Source organism: Aptenodytes patagonicus, chromosome W (assembly GCF_965638725.1).
Source record: "Aptenodytes patagonicus chromosome W, bAptPat1.pri.cur, whole genome shotgun sequence".
In the NCBI taxonomy this organism is placed as follows: domain Eukaryota; kingdom Metazoa; phylum Chordata; class Aves; order Sphenisciformes; family Spheniscidae; genus Aptenodytes; species Aptenodytes patagonicus.
In genome coordinates this window covers 34,900,069-34,924,080 of record NC_134981.1, presented here as the reverse complement: position 1 = coordinate 34,924,080, position 24,012 = coordinate 34,900,069, and positions in this window count along the sequence as shown.

Here is a 24,012-nt window from a genome sequence, read left to right as displayed (position 1 = left end):
CCTTTCTGCTTTGCAGATGACCGAAAGAAGAACCCTTTCTAATAATTCTAACTTGAGCTTTGGATGACAGTGAAATAAATAGCTTTGTAAGAGTCAAAAAACGATTAAACACGATCATGAATTCTGAAGAGGGAGGGTTTAGGGAGACATATTCACCAAGACCAGTGTTTCTGACAATGTATTTCAAAGACAAAAAAAGCAAAGCAGCTTAAGTTTTAATGAATCTCAGACTGAGAAAAGGACACAGCATGTGGGAGGACCTGCAGAGATTCAGAAAGATATAGCACATCCTTGTCTTGAAACATGTTTTTAAAATCCTGCATGAGGCTGTTGTGCTGCCAGTAAAGAGCTAAAGATTTGAAAATGTATGACTACTCTCCTAAAAATATAGGACTGAATTATTGTTTAAGAAATAAGAAATAAGTGCTTGGTTTCAATGTTGTTTCATTAATTTGCATTTTCATTCTTGCCTTTTCTTTTTTCTGTTCTTTTAACTTTTTTCTTTCTTTTAACTTTGTCCTATTGCTTCTTTGCTTTAATTTCTTCACAGTTTATGCCCTATGTTCTTTTAATTGGCCTGTTTTCATCTTCTGTTTGTTCTTCTATTCTCATGTTATCTTTCTGCTCCATATTTTGTCCTTATTTTTCCCATTTCATTTCTCACTCATTTCTCTGTTGTCCATATTCCCATCTGTTTTTCCTCTGTAATCAAAGAACAATTTTGACGCCTAAGAAAGCTTGTGTTTCCTTTTTGCTAGTTGGTGGAGACATGGCTGTTATTTTGTTGATCACATCCATTGGGATCTGACGACGTCCATCTTGCCATTTTATTCCTAAAAACTGGATCTCCTGTGCAGGTCCCTTGACCTTACTTTGTTTTATGGCAAAACCCGCCTTCAGCAGGATTTGGACTATTTCCTTCCCTTTCTCAAAAACTTCTCCTGCTGTGTTGCCCCACACGATGATGTCATCAATGTATTGCAGGTGTTCTGGAGCTCCACCCTGCTCCAGTGCAGTCTGGATCAGTCCATGGCAAATGGTGGGGCTGTGTTTCCACCCCTGGGGCAGTTGGTTCCAGGTGTACTGGACGCCCCTCCAAGTGAAAGCAAACTGTGGCCTGCACTCCGCTGCCAAAGGGATGGAGAAAAACGCATTAGCAATATCAATTCTGGCATACCACTTGGCTGCCTTTGAGTCGAATTCGTACTGATGTTCTAGCATGTCTGGCACGGCAGCACTCAGCGGTGGCGTGACTTCATTTAGGCCACGATAGTCTACTGTTAGTCTCCACTCTCCATTAGACTTCCGCACTGGCCATATGGGACTGTTAAAGGGTGAGTGGGTCTTGCTGATCACTCCTTGGCTCTCCAGTCGACGAATCAGCTCATGAATGGGAATCAGGGAGTCTCGGTTGGTGCGATATTGCCGCCGGTGCACCGTGGTGGTAGCGATTGGCACTTGTTGGTCTTCGACCTTCAGCAACCCCACAACAGAGGGGTCCTCCGAGAGACCAGGCAAAGTGGACAGCTGTTTAATTTCCTCCGTCTCCAAGGCAGCCATACCAAAAGCCCACCGGTACCCTTTTGGGTCTTTGAAATACCCTCTCCTGAGGTAGTCTATGCCAAGGATGCACGGAGCCTCTGGGCCAGTCACAATGGGGTGCTTCTGCCACCCATTCCCAGTTAGACTTACTTCGGCTTCCAATACAGTTAGCTGTTGGGATCCCCCCGTCACCCCAGAAATACAGATGGGTTCTGCCTCTATATAGCTTGATGGCATTAGGGTACACTGTGCACCGGTGTCTACTAGAGCCTTATACTCCTGTGGGTCTGATGTGCCAGGCCACCGAATCCACACAGTCCAGTAAACCCGGTTGTCCCTTTCCTCCCCCTGGCTGGAGGCAGGGCCCCTCTAGTCTTCATCACAGTACTCATTTCTCACTTCTTGTACATACGAGTCAGAAGTTTCTTCATTAAGATCAGGAGTAAGATCAGCCCTTCTACTCTCTCTGGGGAACTGCCCGCTGGAAACTGGAGCAGCAATTTTCCTGGAAGAACCTCTTTCTGTGATTGTTTTCCCTTGCAATTCACATACCCGTGCCCCTAGGGCTGCAGTAGGTTTCCCATCCCACTTCCTCATGTCCTCTCCATGGTCACGCAGGTAAAACCATAGGGTGCCCCGTGGTGTGTACCCCTTATACTCTCTCTCTCGAGCAAAAGAACGCTGACTCCTAATAGCCGAGATATTGGTCCATACAGGTGGGGAGTAGGACCTATCCTCTATGAGTTGCTGGAACTCCTGGGACAGTTTTTCCACAGCCGAGACAAGGGAGGAAGAGAGACTTTCCTCATATTGCCGAGTTGACTAGCCAATTCATCCACTGTTTGTTCCTCTCCATCTTTCCAGGTCATCACTGCCAATGAGTTGGCATATGACGATGGTGCGCTCCTTATAAACTTCTGCCACATGGGTCGTGTGCACTTGACTTCATCTGGATCTTTGGATAGCTGTTCATTGTTCAGGTCATCATAAATCACCTCCAGCACAGCTAATTCTCTCAGAAAGTGGATACCCTTCTCCATGGTGGCCCACTTGCCTGGGCGACATATGACATCTTCCTTAAAGGGATACCTTTCCTTCACGCTTGACAAGAGTCGCCTCCAAAGGCTGAGGACTCGTGTCCCTTTTCCAATTGCTTTGTCAATGCCCCCTTCCCTAGAAAGGGATCCCACCTGCTTGGCTTCCCTACCCTCTAATTCTAGGCTACTGGCCCCATTATCCCAGCATCGGAGCAGCCAGGTGACAATATGCTCACCTGGACGACGGCTGAAATCTTTTTGTATATCTCGCAGCTCACTCAGGGATAGAGATCGGGTGGTCACTGCCTCATTTATGAGTTCTTCCTCTTCTTCCTCCCTGATCAGCGGCTGTCTCTCCTCCTCCCATTCTCGTGATGGCCCTTCTCCAGGATAGTCGTACAGTTCTTCCTCCAGCCCCCTTTTAGAAGAAGCTTCTTCCTCCCTTACTAAACGAGCTGACTTTCACTTCCAAGATTCCTTCTTGTGTACAGGGGCGACTAATACCAGCACAGGCTGGTTCTTTGGTTCAGCCACAGGGCGTGTCGCTGGGGTCTGACTGGCCGCAGTGCATGTCACCGGAGTCTGAGTGGCCGCAGGGCCTGTCGCCAGGGTTGGAGTGGCCGCAGTGCGTGTTGCCCGGGTCTGAGTGACCACAGGGTGTATCGTTTTACTGTCAGAGCCAGAGACCTTCTCTTCCCTTTGAGGGTACTGAATGGTGTTGAACAGGGCTCGGTAGGCATGGGCCAGGCCCCAGCACGTTGCAATGATCTGCATCTCTCTGGAGTTGCCAGGGTGACAGCATACTTTGTCCAAATATTCTACTAACTCTTCAGGATTCCGCACTTGCTCAGGGGTGAAGTTCCAAAACACTGGGGGTGCCCATTGGCCTAGGTACTTGCCCATCTTGTCCCACACACCCTGCCACTCATAACTATTCGGCTTTGGGGCAGATCTCTGGATGATATTCTTAAATTGCTTACCAACTTTAGACAAAACCGAAACAATATTCCCAAGAAGTACCAATAGAAGTGTCTCAACTATCCAAGGCTGTTCAAAATACTGAAAAGTTACTGTAATGAAGGAGGAAACATCATAGAAGAAGGTAGTGACACTGCCATCCTGTATTTCCTCCGTAAAAAAACTCTCAGAAAAGTTACTGCAATTGCTAGTTGTCTCCATGAAATGGTATCCGTGGTACAGTAACGGCTTCATTGCGAAACCTACATACCACGCTAACGTCAAGGTCAATGTTCTAAAAACAAACCTCACAAGTGAGACATCACTATTCACTGCAGACCACAGCAAACTGCAAAAACCAACACCAATCTTTAACATGTACAGCAGGAAAAAGAGCGCGATGCAGATTATACAAATCAATATCGAGAACAGAGAAACCAACATTGTGACCCTCAACTATTAACAGATATAAGTTCCTTAATACACTCCGGTTAATCTGTTATTATCTCAAAGCCTTCGTGCCCCACGTTGGGCACCAAAAAGGACTGTCGTGGTTTAACCTCAGTCGGCAACTGAGCACCACGCAGCCGCTCGCTCACTCCCCCCAGCCCCGGTGGGATGGGGGAGAGAATTGGAAGAGCACAAGTGAGAAAAACTCGTGGGTTGAGATAAAAACATTTTAATAATTGAAATAATATGATAATAATATATGATAATAATAATAATATGATAATAATAATAATAATACACAAAGCAAGAGATGCACAGTACAATTGCTCACCACCCGCCAACCGATGCCCAGCCAGTCCCCGAGCAGTGGCCCCCCCCGGCCAGCTTTCCCCAGTTTATGTACTGAGCATGACGTCACATGGTATGGAATGTCCCTTTGGCCAGTTTGGCTGTGCCCCCTCCCAGCTTCTTGTGCACCTCCAGCCTTCTCAGTCGGTAGAGCATGGAAAACTAAAAAGTCCTTGGCTAGTGTAAGCATTACCTAGCAACAACTAAAACATCGGTGTGTTATCAACTTTGTTCTCATCCTAAATCCAAAACACAGCACTGTACCAGCTGCTAGGAAGGAAATTAACTCTATCCCTGCCGAAACCAGGACAATATCCACCCCTTATTCTATACCATCTGCGTCATGCTCAAGTCTCATATTTTCCAGTACATTTTCATTAATCACCACCCCCCCTTTTTTTTATTATATATATATATACACACACACAGAGAGATATCATTCCCTTAGTCTGTGGGCCATCCCTCTAAAATATTCGGTGAGTTCATTTAGTCCATGACTTCGGGCTCCATCTGTCATAATAATCTTCCAGGGCAGGAAAAATGGAGATGGTATGTGGTGTTGGATTGTTTCATGTTGAAGTCAGTTCTGGTACCATCATCACTGTGCTTTGCTTGGTTTCACTGAAGTTATTCTTCATTAGTCTGGATGATTCTTATTGTAATAACATTAGTATGGCATATAATATTATTAGTATGATTAGTATATCTGTGTATTATTAGTATAACTATTATAACTCTAATTAGTACTTAACATCACATAATTCAGATCATTGGCTATTCTCACCCAAAATCAAATCCCCTTGAGGTACACATCGGACTTCCCCATCCTTCCGCATTATCCACCAAGTGCACCCAGGTCCTTGAGCAAAAGCAATCCCACGGATGGGTTTGCCTTTGCCCGAGGCAGGAATAACCCAGACTGTCTTCCCCAGCATAGTTTTTATGTGCACTACAGGGACTTTATTCCCATCTACAGTACGTAAAAGTTCTGACTGGGCAGGGCCAGCTCGATTGGCAGATCCCCTCGTGTTGACTAACCAGGTGGCCTTTGCTAAATGCGTATCCCAATGTTTGAACGTCCCGCCACCCATTGCTCTCAGTGTAGTCTTTAACAGTCCATTGTATCGTTCCATTTTCCCAGAGGCTGGTGCATGATAGGGGATGTGATACACCCACTCAATGCCATGCTCTTTGGCCCAGGTGTCCATGAGGTTGTTTCGGAAATGAGTCCCGTTGTCTGACTCAATTCTTTCTGGGGTGCCATGTTGCCATAGGACTTGCTTTTCAAGGCCCAGGATAGTGTTCCGGGCAGTGGCATGGGGCACGGGATATGTTTCCAGCCATCCGGTGGTTGCCTCCACCATTGTAAGCACGTGGCGCTTGCCTTGGCGGGTTTGTGGGAGTGTGATATAATCGATCTGCCAGGCCTCCCCATATTGATATTTCAGCCATCGTCCTCCATACCAAAGAGGCTTTAACCGCTTGGCTTGCTTGATTGCAGCGCATGTTTCGCATTCATGGATAACCTGCGCAATAGCGTCCATGGTCAAGTCCACCCCTCGAACATGAGCCCATCTGTATGTTGCATCTCTTGCTTGGTGACCTGAGGTGTCATGGGCCCACCGAGCTAGAAATAATTCACCCTTATGTTGCCAGCCCAGATCCACCTGAGCCACTTCAATCTTAGCAGCCTGATCCACCTGCTGGTTGTTTTGATGTTCTTCAGTGGCCCGACTCTTGGGTACGTGAGCATCTACGTGACGGACTTTTACAACCAGGTTCTCCACCCGGGCAGCAATATCTTGCCACAGTGCGGCAGCCCAGATGGGTTTGCCTCTGCGCTGCCAGTTGCTCTGCTTCCATTGCTGCAACCACCCCCACAGGGCATTTGCCACCATCCCTGACTCAGTATAGAGATAGAGCACTGGCCACTTTTCTCGGTCAGCAATGTCTAAAGCCAGCTGGATGGCCTTTACTTCTGCAAATTGGCTCGATTCACCTTCTCCTTCAGCAGTTTCTACAAGTTGTCGCATAGGACTCCATACAGCAGCTTTCCACCTCCGATGCTTTCCCACAAGACGACAGGACCCATCACTGAACAGGGCATATTGCTTCTCATTTTCTGGTAGTTCATTATACATTGGGGCCTCCTCAGCACGCGTCACCTCCTCCTCTGGCAGTATTCCAAAATCTTTGCCCTCTGGCCAATCCATGATCACTTCCAGAATTCCTGGGCGACTGGGGTTTCCTATTCGAGCCCGTTGTGTGATTAGTGCGACCCACTTACTCCACGTAGCATCAGTTGCATGATGCGTACAGGGGACCCTCCCTCTGAACATCCAGCCCAGCACCAGCAGTCGGGGTGCCAGGAGGAGCTGTGCTTCAGTGCCGATCACTTCCGAAGCAGCTCGAACCCCTTCATATGCTGCCAATATCTCTTTTTCAGTTGGAGTATAGCGGGCCTCGGATCCTCTGTATCCCCGACTCCAAAACCGTAGGGGTCGAACTCGAGTCTCCCCTGGTGCTTTCTGCCAGAGGCTCCAGGTAGGGCCATTCTCCCCGGCTGCGGTATAGAGTACATTTTTTACATCTTGTCCTGCCCGGACTGGCCCAAGGGCTACTGCATGAACTATCTCCCGTTTAATTTGTTCAAAAGCTTGTCGTCGCTCAGGGCCCCATTTTAAATCGTTCTTCTTTCGGGTCACTTGATAGAGAGGGTTTACAATCAGACTGTAATTTGGAACATGCATTCTCCAAAAACCCACGATGCCTAAGAAAGCTTGTGTTTCCTTTTTGCTAGTTGGTGGAGACATGGCTGTTATTTTGTTGATCGCATCCATTGGGATCTGACGACGTCCATCTTGCCATTTTATTCCTAAAAACTGGATCTCCTGTGCAGGTCCCTTGACCTTACTTTGTTTTATGGCAAAACCAGCCTTCAGCAGGATTTGGACTATTTCCTTCCCTTTCTCAAAAACTTCTCCTGCTGTGTTGCCCCACACGATGATGTCATCAATGTATTGCAGGTGTTCTGGAGCTCCACCCTGCTCCAGTGCAGTCTGGATCAGTCCATGGCAAATGGTGGGGCTGTGTTTCCACCCCTGGGGCAGTCGGTTCCAGGTGTACTAGACGCCCCTCCTGTGGGGGTGAAAAGCGGCACTGACTCCGGCAGGCACGGCAACCAAAGACCTTTATTGCTTTTTGTTAGCATCTTTTATAGCAAGCAGAAGTGTACACGCGCTACCTGCAGCTTGCAGATAGGTTATAGCCTTGTGTTCACGCGCATCTATGCTCTAGCAGATTGGCCCGTTCTTCCTGATCACGCGAAATGCCTTCATGGTCTTTATCTTGTTTTTCTCCTTCCAGCTGCACATTCCTTTCTCCGTTATTTTCTGCTTAAGTGCCTTGTCATGCCAGGTGGTGCAGTGTTTGCTCATTAAAATCAAACTCAGGAATGTCCATTAGTGAGATTCCCATCCCCACATCTCCCCCTTTTTGTTTTACTAGAAACACTGCTGAAACCGATCTTTCAATCATTTTTCGCATACCTTGTAACAGACGCGGCACACAAACCAAGATGCAAAGGAACATTACTAAGCATAGCCCTCCTAGCTTGGCTAGTCTTTTTAACCAGCCACTTAGACCCCATTTCCCGAATAATTTATCCAACCAGTCCCAGGGGTCTTCCACTCTTAGCTTCTGTACTCCTTCCTTCAACATCTGAATGCTGCGGTGAATTGATTCTGAATGATCAGATAGGTTCATACAACACATTCCCTCCAACTCTTCACACCCATGGCCTTGCGCTAAAAGCAAAAAATCTATCGCTGCTCTATTTTGCAAAGTAGCATGTCGTATAGAATCTACATCCATTAGTAATCCCGTTAGTGCTTCAGAGGTTGCATTTGATTGTTTCGCTAGCCAACATCCTAATTTATTTAATGTGACCAAACTCTTTGCTGCTGCGACACCTGGAGCCAAGATTGCAACTGCAGCTATAGTGTTCCGGTTCCATAGGTCGACAGCATCATCACATTGTGAAGTGTAGGCATGTGCTCTGCGCTTACTGCGCGTCTTAGGGGTGCCCCTTCTGTGGTCTAGGATCATAGATGTGTTTGGCAGTAGTAGAGTTAATCTTCCCAACGAACACGGCCCACCTTTAATATGAGAGGGAATGCCAGGCCAGGCCCGGTCTCCACATATTAAAAAGACCCCCCTGGGTAATCCTATAGGTGCATTGGATGATTTAGATATATTGCTGCTTGTCTGGTTACACCACAGTGATTCATCTTTATAGATTCCCAGGGTAGCGTTAACTGACCAGGCTCGGGAAACCTTGGCCCCTGAATAATTGAAATACAAACACCAATCCATTTTTATGGACCCTAATAGCTCGAGTTCCTGAGGTTCTATTGGCGAGTGATTAAGATGTGGTAGGCATCCATCCCAATTGTCAGTGGCGTGTCGTCCCCCCCTGCAGGCCTCCTTGAAAGGACTAATCAGGCCCAAGTCCCAATTATCTAAAGGAAGCCCCACTAGGCAGGTAGAAAAGGGGTTGCCGGGGGAAGATATCGACAGGCAGATGGAATCCTGTCCTGTCTGATTGGCCAGAGGCACCCAAATATTTTCCTTCGGCTGTGAGGGTGCCCATAACGCAGCGACCGCACACAGTGATACTAGCCACAAGACGCCCCCCCATACTGGCGTCATGGTTTACGTTCTCTTTTTGTTCCGTTTCCACCCAAATCGTTTGTCACACTGTCGTTTGGTACTTTCCCAGTCCGTTTCCCACACAGTCCACAGCTGGGGGACACCATGTGATCTCCCACACACTAGCTGTAGAATCTGTGGTTCGGCGCTCCCGGTGGTATGCCCTTTACACCTTGTGCACCTTCCCGCCCAGAACTGAGAGTGACAATACCAGTTTCTTTCGCAATTATCGCATTTGCACAAAGTCCATGCGTGATGTGTTGACCCGGGACACTGGAGGCAGGGAATTCCTGTCACCTCTCGATTATTCAGTTGACTGTTCGCCGCTGCCTGGTTTTTCCAGTCCACGGCTAATGGCAACCCACTTGGTCCCCTATATACCCCGGCGCGGCCTGGCCCACTAGGTGGTTCCCCGAATATCGAATGAGATACTTTGTGTAAGTCCCAGTAATCTACTTCAAACCATTGATGCATCCGTGGGCTCCTTGGGCTCCTTGTCCAGATACGGTCGAACGCAGCAGGAGGGTGTCCACCGGGGTCCACGATCTGTGGAAACACAAGCATATCCTCTCCCCCATGTTATAAGATCATAAGGGCCTTCCCATTGGCTATTTTCCAATGACTTGACCCACACCTGAGCCCTTTCTCCTGCTGGAGAAGCTGAGTTACAAGATGTAAAGTGTCTCGCTATTACCGTGTTAGGGGTATCAACTGCTGTCCGGTCTTCCCTTATTGTAAGATGATTTAACACATATATTGCTTTATGGAGGCGGGCTTGCGGTGATTCCCCTAGCATTCCCCCTTTTTGTTTTTGTAGTAGCTGCCTGAGAGTGAGATGAGCCCGCTCAACGATACCCTGGCTCTGAGGGGAATAAGGGATACCAGTGATATGTCGAATGCCCCACTGTGCCAAAAAGGCCTGCGTTTTTGCGCTTATGTACCCGGGCCCATTATCTGTTTTGATCTGGTGTGGAACCCCTAGAGCAGCAAAGGCCCCTTTCCAGTGCCGTAAAATATCTTTGCTTTTTTCTCCGGTCTCAGCGGTCGCCCATAGAGCTCCGGAGAACGTATCGATGGAAACATGCACATATTTTTGTTTGCCAAATTCTCCGATATGAGTAACATCGGATTGCCAAATCTGTAGGGCCTTTTCTCCTCGGGGATTTACCCCTGTTTGGGGTATGGGAACTAATTGCTGACAGTCAGGACACATTTGTACGATACTCCGTGCCGTGTCCCAAGTCAACCCAAATTATCGACGCAGCATTCAGGCAGATTGATGGAAAAACTCGTGCGACAATCGGGCTTGTGTAGAAACGTCTGGTACAGGGACTGTCCATACGGGGGCAGCGAGACGATCAGCTCGCGCATTTCCTTCTGATATAAACCCTGGGAGAGAGGTATGACTCCTCACGTGGAGCACGTAATACGGGTTTACGCGGCGATTCAGCAAGTCCCATACCTGTTTGAACATTAAAAACGCTGGTTCGTTATCAACTTCTTTGAGCCAAGCCTTTTCCAAGCGCCTGACAACGTTGGCGACGTACTGAGAATCAGTAACCAAATTTAATGGCATCTCCCATTGGCGAAAGACCTGAATTACTGCGTATATTTCCACCAGCTGAGGACTTCCTACAACATGGTGAACTTGATGTTTCCATTCCCCTTTTTCGCACCACACTATAACTGCCTTACCTGTTCGTCCTGATCCATCGGTGAATAAGGTGGGTCCTTCGACAGGTACCTCCTTACTCAACGATTCGGGAATTATACTAATTTCCTCATTAAGGGAGAATAATTTGTGAGATGGATAGTGAATTAGAATTTGTCCCCTAAAGTTTTCCAGCGCTATCTGTAACTCCAGGCTATTAGCCTCACACCAATTAAGGTGGTCTTTAGTCAGTGGGAGATAAATTGTTTTAAGATCTGTGCCCGTTAATTCCAAACATCGCACGCGTCCCTTTCGCACAAGCATCGAAAACATTTCCACCCTCGTTACTATCGTTTTTGGTGCTTGATGTGGCAGGAATATCCACCCAATGATGACTAAGGGGTCCTGGGTACCCTTGCTGTCCCATTGGCCTAAGAGGCCCACTGCTTGTCGGGACTGATTTAGGACATACAAGTTAACTCCCAATCCTTCAATTACACGTTGTGCTTGCCTTTCGGTAAGCGCCTGTGATATTTTTCCTAGCGCTTGTTTGGCCTCTGTCGTTAATTCTTGTGGAGACATCAACTCGGGATCACCCTTTAACAACTTGAACAGTGGGTTTAACATGTCATTATCTATTCCCAGCAATGGGCGTACCCAATTGATAGTCCCTACTAGTTTTTGCAAGTCATTCAGTGTTTTAATGTTAGATTGCAAGGTTATGGGTTGAGGCTGTATCGTATGTTCTAAAATCTTCCACCCCAAGTACTTCCACGGGGCTTGCACTTGCACCTTTTCAGGAGCTATTTGCAAGCCGTATGTCTTTAACCCCTCCAACATATCTTTCATAACTGTGACCAGTTCCTTTGGGTCCCGTCCGGCGATTAAAATATCGTCCATGTAGTGATAACAAATTAAGTCAGGATATTTGTTTCTTATGGGCAACAACGCACGTGCAACATACATCTGACATATTGTGGGACTGTTTTTCATGCCCTGGGGCAACACCGTCCAATGATATCGCAACCTAGGCCCTTGATGGTTTACAACTGGTAGAGAGAAGGCGAATTTGGGAGCATCTTCCGGCGCTAAGGGAATCGTGAAAAAGCAGTCTTTCAAATCGATAATCACAATGTCCCATTGATGGGGTATCAATGTCGGTGAAGGCATGCCTGGTTGCAATGTCCCCATATCTTGAATCATGGCATTTACTTGCCGTAAATCATGTAGAAGTCTCCATTTTCCACTTTTCTTTTTTATAACAAACACTGGGGTGTTCCAGGCGCTGGTGGTGGGAACCAGATGTCCTTGACTCACTTGCTCGTCCACTAATGTCCATAGTGCGTCGGCCTTTTCCTGTGATAGGGGCCACTGATCCACCCACACTGGCTGATCAGTGAGCCATGTGAGTCGAACGGTGGGCCGAGCGCCAGTGACCCCCGCTAAAAATGTTGATGCGGATCAGCAGTGCCAATCACTAGTCCCCAAGTGCTCAAGACATCTCGTCCCCACAGGTTTAACGGCGCAGGAACCACAAAAGGTCGAATAGTTGCAACCTGTCCTTCCGGGCTTACAATCTGTATTAAGTTGGCACTCTGCCTGGACGTCGACAGGCCTCCAGTTCCCACTAGCCCCGTGTTGACCGGGATGGTTTCCCATGATCCAGGCCACTTTGCAGTACTGATGATAGTAACGTCTGCCCCTGTATCTATCATTCCCTTCACTACCAGTTGTTGCGGTTTGCTTCCTTTATTCTTTAGAGTGCAGGTCAAAGTGGGCTGAGTTCTTTGGACAAGCTGAGTCCAAAAAATATTTGGTTCACCTGTTGACCCAAATCCACCAGCCCCCCGGGAAACAGGATCCCGATTACGAACCATACTCTTAAAAGGAACTAGCTGTGCAATCCTGCTTCCAGCTGGAATAAACACTGGAGGAGACAGGGTCCATAGCAACGCTTGCAGCTGTCCCATATAATCAGAGTCGATAACCCCAGGTAACACAAACAAACCCTGCATAGTAGCACTGGACCTCCCCACCAATAGGGCACTCAGCCCCTGGCCAAGGGGGCCTCTCACATTGAGGGGCACCCTGTGCACAGTCTGATCGTTTATAGAGAGGTTGGTGGCTGTGGAGACATCCACTCCGGCACTGCCGATGGTTCTGGCCTTGAGGTGATCCAGGCCTGCTGAGACAGCGGTCTCATGGGGTTTTGGGGTTGGGGATTTTGGGGTGGCATTTGTGTCGGTGCGCGCCCCGGCCTCGCACTCGACTTCCCGTTTCCCGACAAGGGTCGACCGCGGAGATCGTATTTCGACCGGCATTGATTAACATAGTGCCTCCCCTTGCGGCAGCGCAGGCAAATACCAGGGGGCTGCTGAATTCCTTCCGATCCTCCCTTTTGTACAGGATTCTCAGGACATTGCCGTTTAAAATGTCCCGAGTTTCCACAGCGGAAACACGCTTTGTTACCAGGATGCAAAGCAGTGGCTAAACAGGCTGCAAAAACCTCATTCTTATGTGTAATTGAACCCACACGATTGCACGCGTCAAGCATGTCTATTATGGTCGGATTTCGCAATGTCTGTAAGACTCTTTTACAGTCCTCGTTGGCATTTTCTATAGCCAATTTCATAAGCAATGCCTCTTTGGCTTCAGGATTTTGTATTTGTTTTTGAATAGCTTCTTGGAGCTTGTCGATAAAATCCATATAAGGTTCGTTGGTCCCTTGCTTAATGCTAGTAAAAGATTTTACCAGTCGTCCCGTATCAGGGACCTTTATCATTGCTTGAAACGCAAGGTCTGCTGATTGTCTTAAAATTTCAGGCGCCAGCCATGCCTGCAGTTGCGGTGTATTGATAGGGTCCTCCCCCATTAACTGAGTGAGTCCTGCGGCCTGTAGTGGGTCTCCCGCTCGCCGCTCCAGGTTCTGTAAAGCTGCACAATCACAGAGCTCCCGCCAGTGGGCTTGCCAGAGCACTCTTTGTGTAGGGGAAAATATTAAATCAGCTAACGCTTTGGTATCGAAAGGGGTTAACAAGTGTCCCTTCACAATATTTTGCAATAGGCTCTGTGTAAAAGGCGCTCCCAATCCACATTGCATGATGGTCCGCCTTAACTCCTTAACCAAATCCCATTGAAGGGGCTGCCAGCGGTTAGGACCTTGTTCAGTAATTATGACAGGGTATGCCACAGTAGAAAGGTCCCCTTCTGCCAAGGCTTGTTGTCGAACGGCCTGCCAGTGAGCAGCCGGATCATAGTTTAAGGGTTCATTGTCGTGGCTTGAGATCCCTATGCTCTGTTGTTTAGGAGACTGTCTGAGATCACAGTCAGGGCCGAAAGAGCCTCGGTCAGAGGTTTTTCCCCTCCCTCAGGCTGATCTGTCCCACTCGGACTGGGTGAAGGTTCCGAGGGAGCCTGGTCTGGAGTGGCCGGAGCCGGTGGGTCAGGAGCAGTGGCTGCCACCACAGCTTGATGGGCAGTACGATTACACTTCAATTGTTTTAACGTATCTGAGACTAAGCGCCATGTAGTAAGGACCGTTTTTGCAGTCTCATCTCCCCCGGTAGCTGCATCTCACAAGTTCCCCGTCTTATCCCAAGTTTCCTTCTGAAAAGCAGTAGCCGAATCAGGGGGAATTCCCCTTCGTTTTAGCCATGAAAGCAATAGGCGGAGGGTATAATCATCATACTTAATTCCACGCTTTTCTAACAGCTTCTTAATAATACATAGTATAGATTACTCCTCCTTAGTTAGTTGCGATCCCATTTTAAGTTTCCCAGCTGCTCACCTCTACTCCGAGGAGGTGATGATTCAAAGTTCTGGTTCCAGCTCTTTCCTGAGAACGCTCTGTCTCCCGCTGGCTGCGACTCGTTCAGCTGGCTCCCCACCGGTGCTCTGTTCCAGCATTTTCGCCCCATGTTGGGTGCCATTTGTGGGGGTGAAAAGCGGCACGGACTCCGGCAGGCACGGCAACCAAAGACCTTTATTGCTTTTTGTTAGCATCTTTTATAGCAAGCAGAAGTGTACACACGCTACCTGCAGCTTGCAGATAGGTTATAGCCTTATGTTCACGTGCATCTATGCTCTAGCAGATTGGCCCGTTCTTCCTGATCATGCGAAATGCCCTCATGGTTTTTATCTTGTTTTTCTCCTTCTAGCTGCACATTCCTTTCTCCGTTATTTTCTGCTTATGTGCCTTGTCATGCCAGGTGGTACAGTGTTTGCTCATTAAAATCAAACTCAGGAATGTCCGTTAGTGAGATTCCCATCCCCACACCCTCCATGTGAAAGCAAATTGTGGCCTGCACTCTGCTGCCAAAGGGATGGAGAAAAACACATTAGAAATATTCAACTGTGGCATACCACTTGGCTGCCTTTGACTCCAATTCGTATTGAAGTTCTAGCATGTCTGGCACAGCAGCACTCAGCGGCGGCATGACTTCGTTCAGGCCACGATAGTCTACTGTCAGTCTCCACTCCCCATTAGACTTCCGCACTGGCCATATGGGACTGTTAAAGGGTGAACGAGTCTTGCTGATCACTCCTTGGCTCTCCAGTCGACGAATCAGCTCATGGATGGGAATCAGGGAGTCTCGGTTGGTGCGATAATGCCGTCGGTGCACCGTGGTGGTAACGATTGGCACCTGTTGGTCTTCGACCTTCAGCAACCCCACAACAGAGGGGTCGTCCGAGAGACCAGGCAAAGTGGACAGCTGTTTAATTTCCTCCATCTCCAAGGCAGCCATACCAAAAGCCCACCGGTACCCTTTTGGGTCCTTGAAATACCCTCTCCTGAGGTAGTCTATGCCAAGGATGCACGGAGCATCTGGGCCAGTCACAATGGGGTGCTTCTGCCACCCATTCCCAGTTAGACTCACTTCGGCTTCCAATACAGTTAGCTGTTGGGATCCCCCCGTCACCCCAGAAATACAGATGGGTTCTGCCCCTATATAGCTTGATGGCATTAGGGTACACTGTGCACCGGTGTCTACTAGAGCCTTATACTCCTGTGGGTCTGATGTGCCAGGCCATTGAATCCACACAGTCCAGAAAACTCGGTTGTCCCTTTCCTCCCCCTGGCTGGAGGCAGGGCCCCTCTAATCCTCATCACAGTACTCGTTTCTCACTTCTTGTAAATGGGAATCAGAAGTCCCTTTATTAATATCGGAAGCAAAATCAGCCCTTCTACACTGTCTGTGGAACTGCTCACTGGAAACTGGAGCAGCAATTTTCCTGGAAGAACCCCCTCTTGTGATTGTTTTTCCTTGCAACTCACGTACCCGTGCCTCTAGTGTCGAGGTAGGTTTTCCATCCCACTTCCTCATGTCCTCTCCATGGTCATGCAGGTAAAACCACAGGGTGGCCCGTGGTGTTTATCCACTGTATCCTCTCTCTTGAGCAGAGGGATGCTTACTCCTAAGGGCTGAGATACTGGTCCGTACAGGTGAGGAGTAGGACCTATCCTCTCTGAGTTGCTGGATCGCCCGGGACAGTTTCTCCACAGCCGAGACGAGGGAGGAAGAGAGACTTTCCTCATATTGCCAGAGTTGACCAGCCAATTCATCCACCGTTTGTCCCTCTCCGTCTTTCCAGGTCATTAGTGCCAATGAGTTGGCATATGACAATGGTGCACTCTGTGCAAACTTCTGCCATATGGGTCGTGTGCACTTGTCTTCATCTGGATCTTTGGATAACTGCTCATTGTTCAGGTCATCATAAATCACCTCCAGCACGGCTAATTCCCTCAGGTACTGGATACCTCTCTCCATGGTGGTCCACTTGCCTGGGTGACATATGACATCTTCCTTGAAGTGATACCTTTCCTTCAAGCCTGAGAGGAGTTGCCTTCAGAGGTGGAGGGCTTGTGCCTCTTTTCCAATCGCTTTGTCAATGCCCCCTTCCCTGGAAAGGCATCCCAGCTGCTTGGCTTCCCTACCCTCTGATTCCAGGCTACTGGCCCCATTATCCCAGCATCGGAGCAGCCAGGTGACAATGTGCTCACCTGGACGACGGCTGAAATCTTTTCACATATCTCACAGCTCACTCAGGGATAGGGATCGGGTGGTTACCATCTCATTTATGGGTTCTGCCTCTTCGTCCTACTGTTCTCGTGATGGCCCTGGCTCATCTTCATCCCTTACTAAACGAGTTGATTTTCTTGTGTATTTCTTCTTGTGTATAGGGGCGACTTCTACCGGCATGGGTTGGTTCTCTGGTTCAGCCACAGTGCCTGTTGCGGGGGTTGGAGTAGCTGCAGTGCCTGTCGTAGGGGCTGGAGTAGTTGCGGTGCCTGTCGCTGGGATTTGAGTAGCCGCAGTGCCTGTCGTTGGGGTAGATCTCTGGATGGTATTCTTAAAGAGTTGTTTAACCTTAAACAAGACCTGAACCACATTCAGGAGACAGAGCAATAGGAACATGCTGGTTTGAACATCCCAAGGATATTCAAATTTCTCAAGAGCTGTTGTAACTAGCCTGAAGGAGAAAGGGAAGGTGAAGGAGCTGGGGAAAATGTCCCCCCCATCTCCCCGATTGATTGTTTCCCCGAGAAGAAAAGGTAAAAGGTGTCATTATTAATAGTTTCCAAGAGGTGTCACCCGAGGTACGGAGATGACGGCAATGATGAGTACAAATTCAAAAGGAGAAATACAAAAATTAGTCTCATGACCAGTAATTTTATCACATCATAAACCAGTAGTGTTACACAGTGCAGCAAAATGATATCCTTAGTCCAGCTCCCAGAGGTGATAAACAGCACAACAGGGAACATATACAGCAAGTAAGGTGTTACATAACACAACTGTGAGAGCAAGCACGAAACTGTGAGAGCATATTAATCAACATTGTGACCAGCGACTGTTAAACCAATATGATGAATGCTTATAACAAATTTGCCTTGACACACTCTGGTCAGATCTGTCGTTATCTCAACCCTTTGTGCCCCACGTTGGGTGCCAAAAGGACTGTTGTGGTTTAACCCGGCAGGCAGCTAAACACCACACAGCCGTTTGCTCACTCCCCCTCCACCCCCAGTGGGATGGGGGAGAGAATCGGGAAAGAAGTAAAATTCTTTGGTTGAGATAAAGACAGTTTAATAGGACAGAAAAGGAAGGGAAAATAATAATAATAAAAATGAGAAAAGAATATACAAAACAAGTGATGCACAATGCAATTGCTCACCACCCACCAACCAATGCCCAGCCAGTTCCCGAGCAGCAGTCACCGCCTCCCAGCTAACTCCCCCCAGTTTATATACTGAGCATGACGTCACATGGTATGGAATATGCCTTTGGCCAGTTTGGGTCAGCTGTCCTGGCTGTGCCCCCTCCCAGCCTCTCGCTGGCAGGGCATGAGAAGCTGAAAAGTCCTTGACTAAGCATTACCTAGCAACAACTAAAACATCGGTGCGTTATCAACTTTGTTCTCATCCTAAATCCAAAACACAGCACTGTACCAGCTCCTAGGAAGAAAATTAACTCTATCCCAGCTGAAACCAGGACAGAGATTCAAAATAATGAGAATTTGACCTGTAAATCACTCTGAAAATAAGTCACTTAGGGAATAATAGCTAAGGAAAGAGAAGGATATCTTGATTTATGGTATTGTTATCATTATACTATATTCCTGTCTTAAGCAGAATTAAATAAAAATATCAGTACAGCTTGGTAATTTAATGCCATTATGTCTTTTTTTGTTGTTTAGAATTTAAGTCACTGTCCAAATGACAAATAAAAATGAGTTTGGTTGCCTTAACTCCTAGGTGAGTATAATACAAAACTATCAAACAATTTTGTAGGTCATGCAATTGCTGTTCATGTAAAATTGTGCTATATGCATTGGAAAAATCTGTGCTCTTTAAGACCATTATTATTAACTTCTACGTTCATTTAATTCACACGTCTTTAAAAAAATAAAAAGCGGGGTCCACTTTTTTAAGATGGAACCAGATAGGGCTACAAATTGCCTGTAACATTAACTTCTTGCAAACATTCTCTGCTTGATAAGATATACAAGAAAACTAGCATATTCTTTCTCCCCCAAAGTCTAATTCAAATTATTTTAGAACTAGTTTAACTTTTGACAGATGAAATGCATACATTAGCTAGCTAGAGCCATCTGCAAGGCAAACACATTCTTACCTCATATGTTTCTAATTGGAACATGTTGTCTTTCAGGCACCATCAGATGCCATGCTATGACTGGTAATGAATTCTGGAATCATGTACATCCCCAAGGATTTATAATCTGCATGGATTAAGGACAGGCTTTTGTGAATTTCAGTTATTTTCACACTTTGATTGTAAGTCTAAACAATATTTCTTGGATAGCAACCTAATTATATGAAGAGTTAATACCCCCAAACCAGGGATTATTTTAGGGAGATTGGGATTAGATAGGATTCTTTAAAGTATTACTTTTCACTGTTCATTGAACAGGATGGTCATCTAGATTTTTATGTCAATATCTAACATCCTTTATTTTATACAGGTAATACAGTGAGGCTACATGCATATTTCCCTTCTGCTCAGTCTGAATTTCATTCTCCAGCTCAGAAAACAGTGGAGTACATTACATGATTAGCATTTTAATACTCATTTTTTTATGACAGAGTAAAAAGGATTTTATATAATTAATTTTTAATGCTTGCATCAATATCAAATGACTTACCATGATCTTTTTATTGATGGCATTTACTTTTTCTGCTTCATCCTCTTGTTTGAACATAAAAGATTACATGTGCAGTATATTTTAAGTGATTGCCTGATTACATTTTAATGCCTTACCAGCAATGTAGAAATATTTCAACTCAAGGAAACATTTGATGGAAAATGAAATAGATTATTATTAAGTTAAAATGATATCTAGTGAAAAGTCAGAATATAATTACTGCATCCTAAAACCAAACTGCAAATTTAAATAAGCCATCACTAATACAGTATCTTAGTGATATGTATCACTTGTATAACATCAATCTAGAAAGCATGGGAAGAGTTTTATTTTACTTGTAAATTAGTATTGAGATGTGGAGGGCATGAAGCTGAAGGAGTCTTTCCAAATTCTATAAAGTAGAACGGACATTAAAAAATGTGGCTGAGGGAAGGCAGCATTGTTGATGGGTGCCAGAGGACTATCTGGTTAGGATATGCTGTAGTATTGAGGTCTAGAATATTTTTCAAATTAAAAATTACTTAGTTAAGTACACACAGGATACTGACTGCTGCTACAATATTAAAGGAAGTGCTAAAAGATACATTTGAAATTTCAAACAATCCTATGGGACATTTTTCATGCATCATAAGCAAGCCTGAATGAAGGAGCATGCTTTCCCTCCCAAGGATTAATGTGTAAAGGCCTTATGCCCCTGAAAGCCCTTAGGAAACCAGGTCCAGGCAGGCTGAGCCAGGACCTCGAGGGCTTTCATCTTCAGATATGATGAGGTTCATAAGCCACTCTTCTGTTCCTGTTCTCATTTCCTACCAGCCTCAAACAAAGCTGAGGGAATAGTCAGCTGTTTTCTAGACAGCAGTCAGTAAAATAGCTTTGTGTCGTTAACACTGACCTTCCTTTTTCTAGGCCAGGCTGAAAGACATCCAGTACCTGCCACTGCTACCCAGTACTGCTATCCAGTACCTCCCTGGCAGCGGCTGCTTTGCTGTCCTTTGCTTATCTGCTACTTTGCACACCTTCATGGTTGGTTCCTTGCAAGAACCAACCATGCTCTGGCTCCTGGAAACCTTTATAGGGAACTTCTATACAGGAACCCAGAAGTCACTTTGAAAAGATCTTTGGGTTTTGTTTATATTTAGTGCTACAAAGTGTTTTGTGCAGTACTTTGGCAGGGTATATATTTTCCTTCTGTTTACATTTGCCACAATTTTCATTAAAGGCTGTAAAATAAATTAGGTCACAGATTCTTACCTGGGTATAAGTTCAAAGTTTCAGGGGGGGTATGTCATGCCTCAGCACAGCAACCGATTGAAATGGCAGAGCAGCCCCAAAAGGCAAAAAGTAATGAAAAACAGTAGCACATCATCTTGTCTCCTTGACTGTTCAGCAGTCACAGGTCAAGCAAAAGACCTTAAGAAAACTGGCAATATTCAGGAATGTTTCAATGAAGAAGAAAAGGAAAATCAACGTCTGCATCAGATGCCCTGGATAACTCCCAAGGACTTGCATGGGACACCTGTGCATTAGAGGACAAAAGCTGACCCTAAACTGCCAGTGGAGACTGTGTATCCAAATATGTAGAGTGCCCTGCACAGCATTCAAAGGGCAAGAAAAGCCATTTGGTTTCCTATGTAACTCTCTCCTGCTGAGAGCCTTTCCTTGAGAAGCGAGCCCTCTGCTTTTTGTTCTACAGTGTCAATCTGCTGACTTGCCCAGGACTATTCCTCAGATCAGATTTGTCAGCTTATTCAGCACATTTTCTCCAGTGTGTATCAGAAATGAAGTTTGTCCTGTAGGATCTGTCTGTTAATTTCTAATAAAATAATTTTAGTGAAATCACATTTTTTTTTTAAGAAGAAATCACTCTGTATAAATATAATCAAGTGAAAAGTGAAATGTCCTAAATTAAAGATTACATTTTATGGTTAAACTTCCACAGCATAACACTGGAAAGTACTTTCAAATAGGATTACATTTTAAAGCCTTACAGGAAATGTAGAAATATTTCAACTGAAGAAAATGTTTGATGGAAAATGAAATAGATTATTATTAAGTTAGTTTTAACTAAGTTATTTTATTAAGTTAATTTTGACAGTATGTATTTTTCAGGATTACATCACAGCAAGAAAGAAATCCTAATATGTCTAAGACACTGGAGGTTTAGTTTACTTTCAATCATAGGGTAATCAAATGTAAGTAAACATAAAATTTGAACTTGCTTGTGCTGCAGGAAGTTCTGAAAACTCATTTCAGAAATTCCATCAGAATATCTTTTACAGTAATGGAAAAAGTTTGTAAGACAAAAATCCAGTTGCACATATATATGAGAAACCAGATCTTTACAATGATTACTCCCATTGATTCTGCTGGGATCTGAATCACTGCTGAAGTCCATCATAAATAGGTGTATTTAAGGTTTATCAGGCTTTGGCTCCCAACATAAGAAATCCTAAAGAACCTATTTTGGAGAAAGGTGATCTTCAGTTCTTCCGCATCAGGTCCCTTTAGAAGAAAGGCCTCATGTTGGGAATGCCAAACTGAGGCACCCAAAATTAGGAGGTGCTTTTGGAAATTTGAATTCAAACCTTTACCTGTAAGAAATCAGATTTTAGACTTTAAAATTTAAAAAATAATAAAACGTCAGTTTAAATAATAAATTCTGAATATCTATTTCTGACAGTAAGATGACTCATACCGGAATAATACAATTAGATTTCTTGTGATTCTTTCCTTGCTACTCTTCTAAACTTTACCATTAGAGGACTGCAACAACAACAACAGATTTCAATAAGTATGAGGAAAGATAACCCCTTAAAGTTTGAACTGGTACCCAAAGAGAGATTGGTTGTATTGACTCAAGATACCAGTGAGAGAAAAAAAAATCTTGAATTGTTCCAGCCAGAGAATTACAGATTCTTATAGAAAAGAACAGAAACAGACATAAATGTGGGCCAAGTTCTTCCAGCCTTGTGTTATTAAGGGAAAACATGATGTTCTACTCAGAACTTTCTGGTTTATTTGCCCATTATTGAAGGATCTACTTTTTCTAGTCCTCAACCTGATAAATCTTATGTGATGACTTCACAGAATCACTCATATGAGAGATGCTCCAGTCCCTTAATCATCTTAGTGGCCCTTTGCTGGACTCTCTCCAGTAGCTCTATATCTTTCTTGCACAGAGGAGCCCAGAACTGGACATAGCACTCCAGGTGTGGCCTCATCAGTGATGACCAGAGGGGAAGGATCACCTCCCTTGACCTGCTGGCAACACTCCTCCTAATGCAGCCCAGGATACCATTAGCCTTCTTTGCTGCAAGGGCACAGTGCTGGCTCATGTTCAACTTGGTGTCCACAAGGACCCCCCAGGTTCTTTTCTGCAGAGCTGCTTTCCAGCTGGGTGGCCCCCAGCATGTACTGGTGCCTGGGGCTGTTCCCAGGTGCAGGACTTTGCACTTCTTGTTGAACTGCATGAAGTTCCTGTTGGTCCATTTCTCCAGCCTGTCAAGGTCCCTCTGGATGGCAGCACAACCCTCTGATGTATCAGCCACTCCTCCCAGTTTTGTCACCTGCAACTTGCTAAGGGTATGCTCTGCCCCATCATCCAGATCATTAATGAAGATGTTGAACAGGATAGGACCCAGTTTTGACCCCCGGGGTACACCGCTAGTTACTTGCCTCCAGGTAAACTTTGTGCCACTGATCAAAACCCTCTGAGCTTGGCTGTTAAGCCAGTTTTAAATCCATCTCACTGTCTGTTAATACTGTCTGTCTTAGCACTTTCTGCTAAATAATGGGTATCTCCAAGGAGAGCTTGTTGTCTTGCTCCACATCTAGCCCAGAGCAATCCACAGCATATCTTGCCTCCTTTCTCTCAGCATCTGCCTGGGTGCAGGGCTGAACACCAGTAGAATGTTCTCGATGTCCTACCTTCGTCTTTTCTGGCAGCCTGTGACTCCCCATGTAGAGTTGGACTGTGCAACCCACAGTTATGAAGTAGTTGGGGTTGCCAAGGACAAAAGATGCTGAAAACAAATCCACAAAAGCAACGCTACGCACCGTTGAGATAGTTACTTGTCATATGATAGCTACAATAGCTACTCTTCCTCCCAGAGGTTCATGTTATCACCACTACTTTTCTCTAAAAAGGACAAAATAAACCTAAACTCTGCTTCTTCATCATCCTTTTCCATCCCAATATCAGTAACTCTGGTAATGCTGTTGTTGACATACGGTAAATATTTCATGTATGTATGTAGTATACTGGTAAAGGCTTAACTTAGATCTCAGCTTCTGTGGGCAGGTACACGGCTGTGAAAGAATCTGTTGTGCTTCACAGCGGCTACTCCCTGTGCAGCTATTGCTTGGGATTTTTTTTTTTTTTAAATTGTGTGAAGGGAAGCAAGATAACTGGACCTTTGGCAGGTAGAAGAGCTACAAACATACCCACTGCTAGGCAAGAAACTCATACACTTCTGAGTGTTGCCTTCAACAGTTAATCGGTCTGGACTAACAGCACCAGCACCAAGTATTCTTTGTTATCAGAATGTGTTAAGATCCACACCTTGCCCCAAGACGATTTCTGACAAAAGCTGACCATTCCCTGGAAATGAACTGAAACAAATAAAAGGCTGCTAGTATGAAAAGAGGTAATAA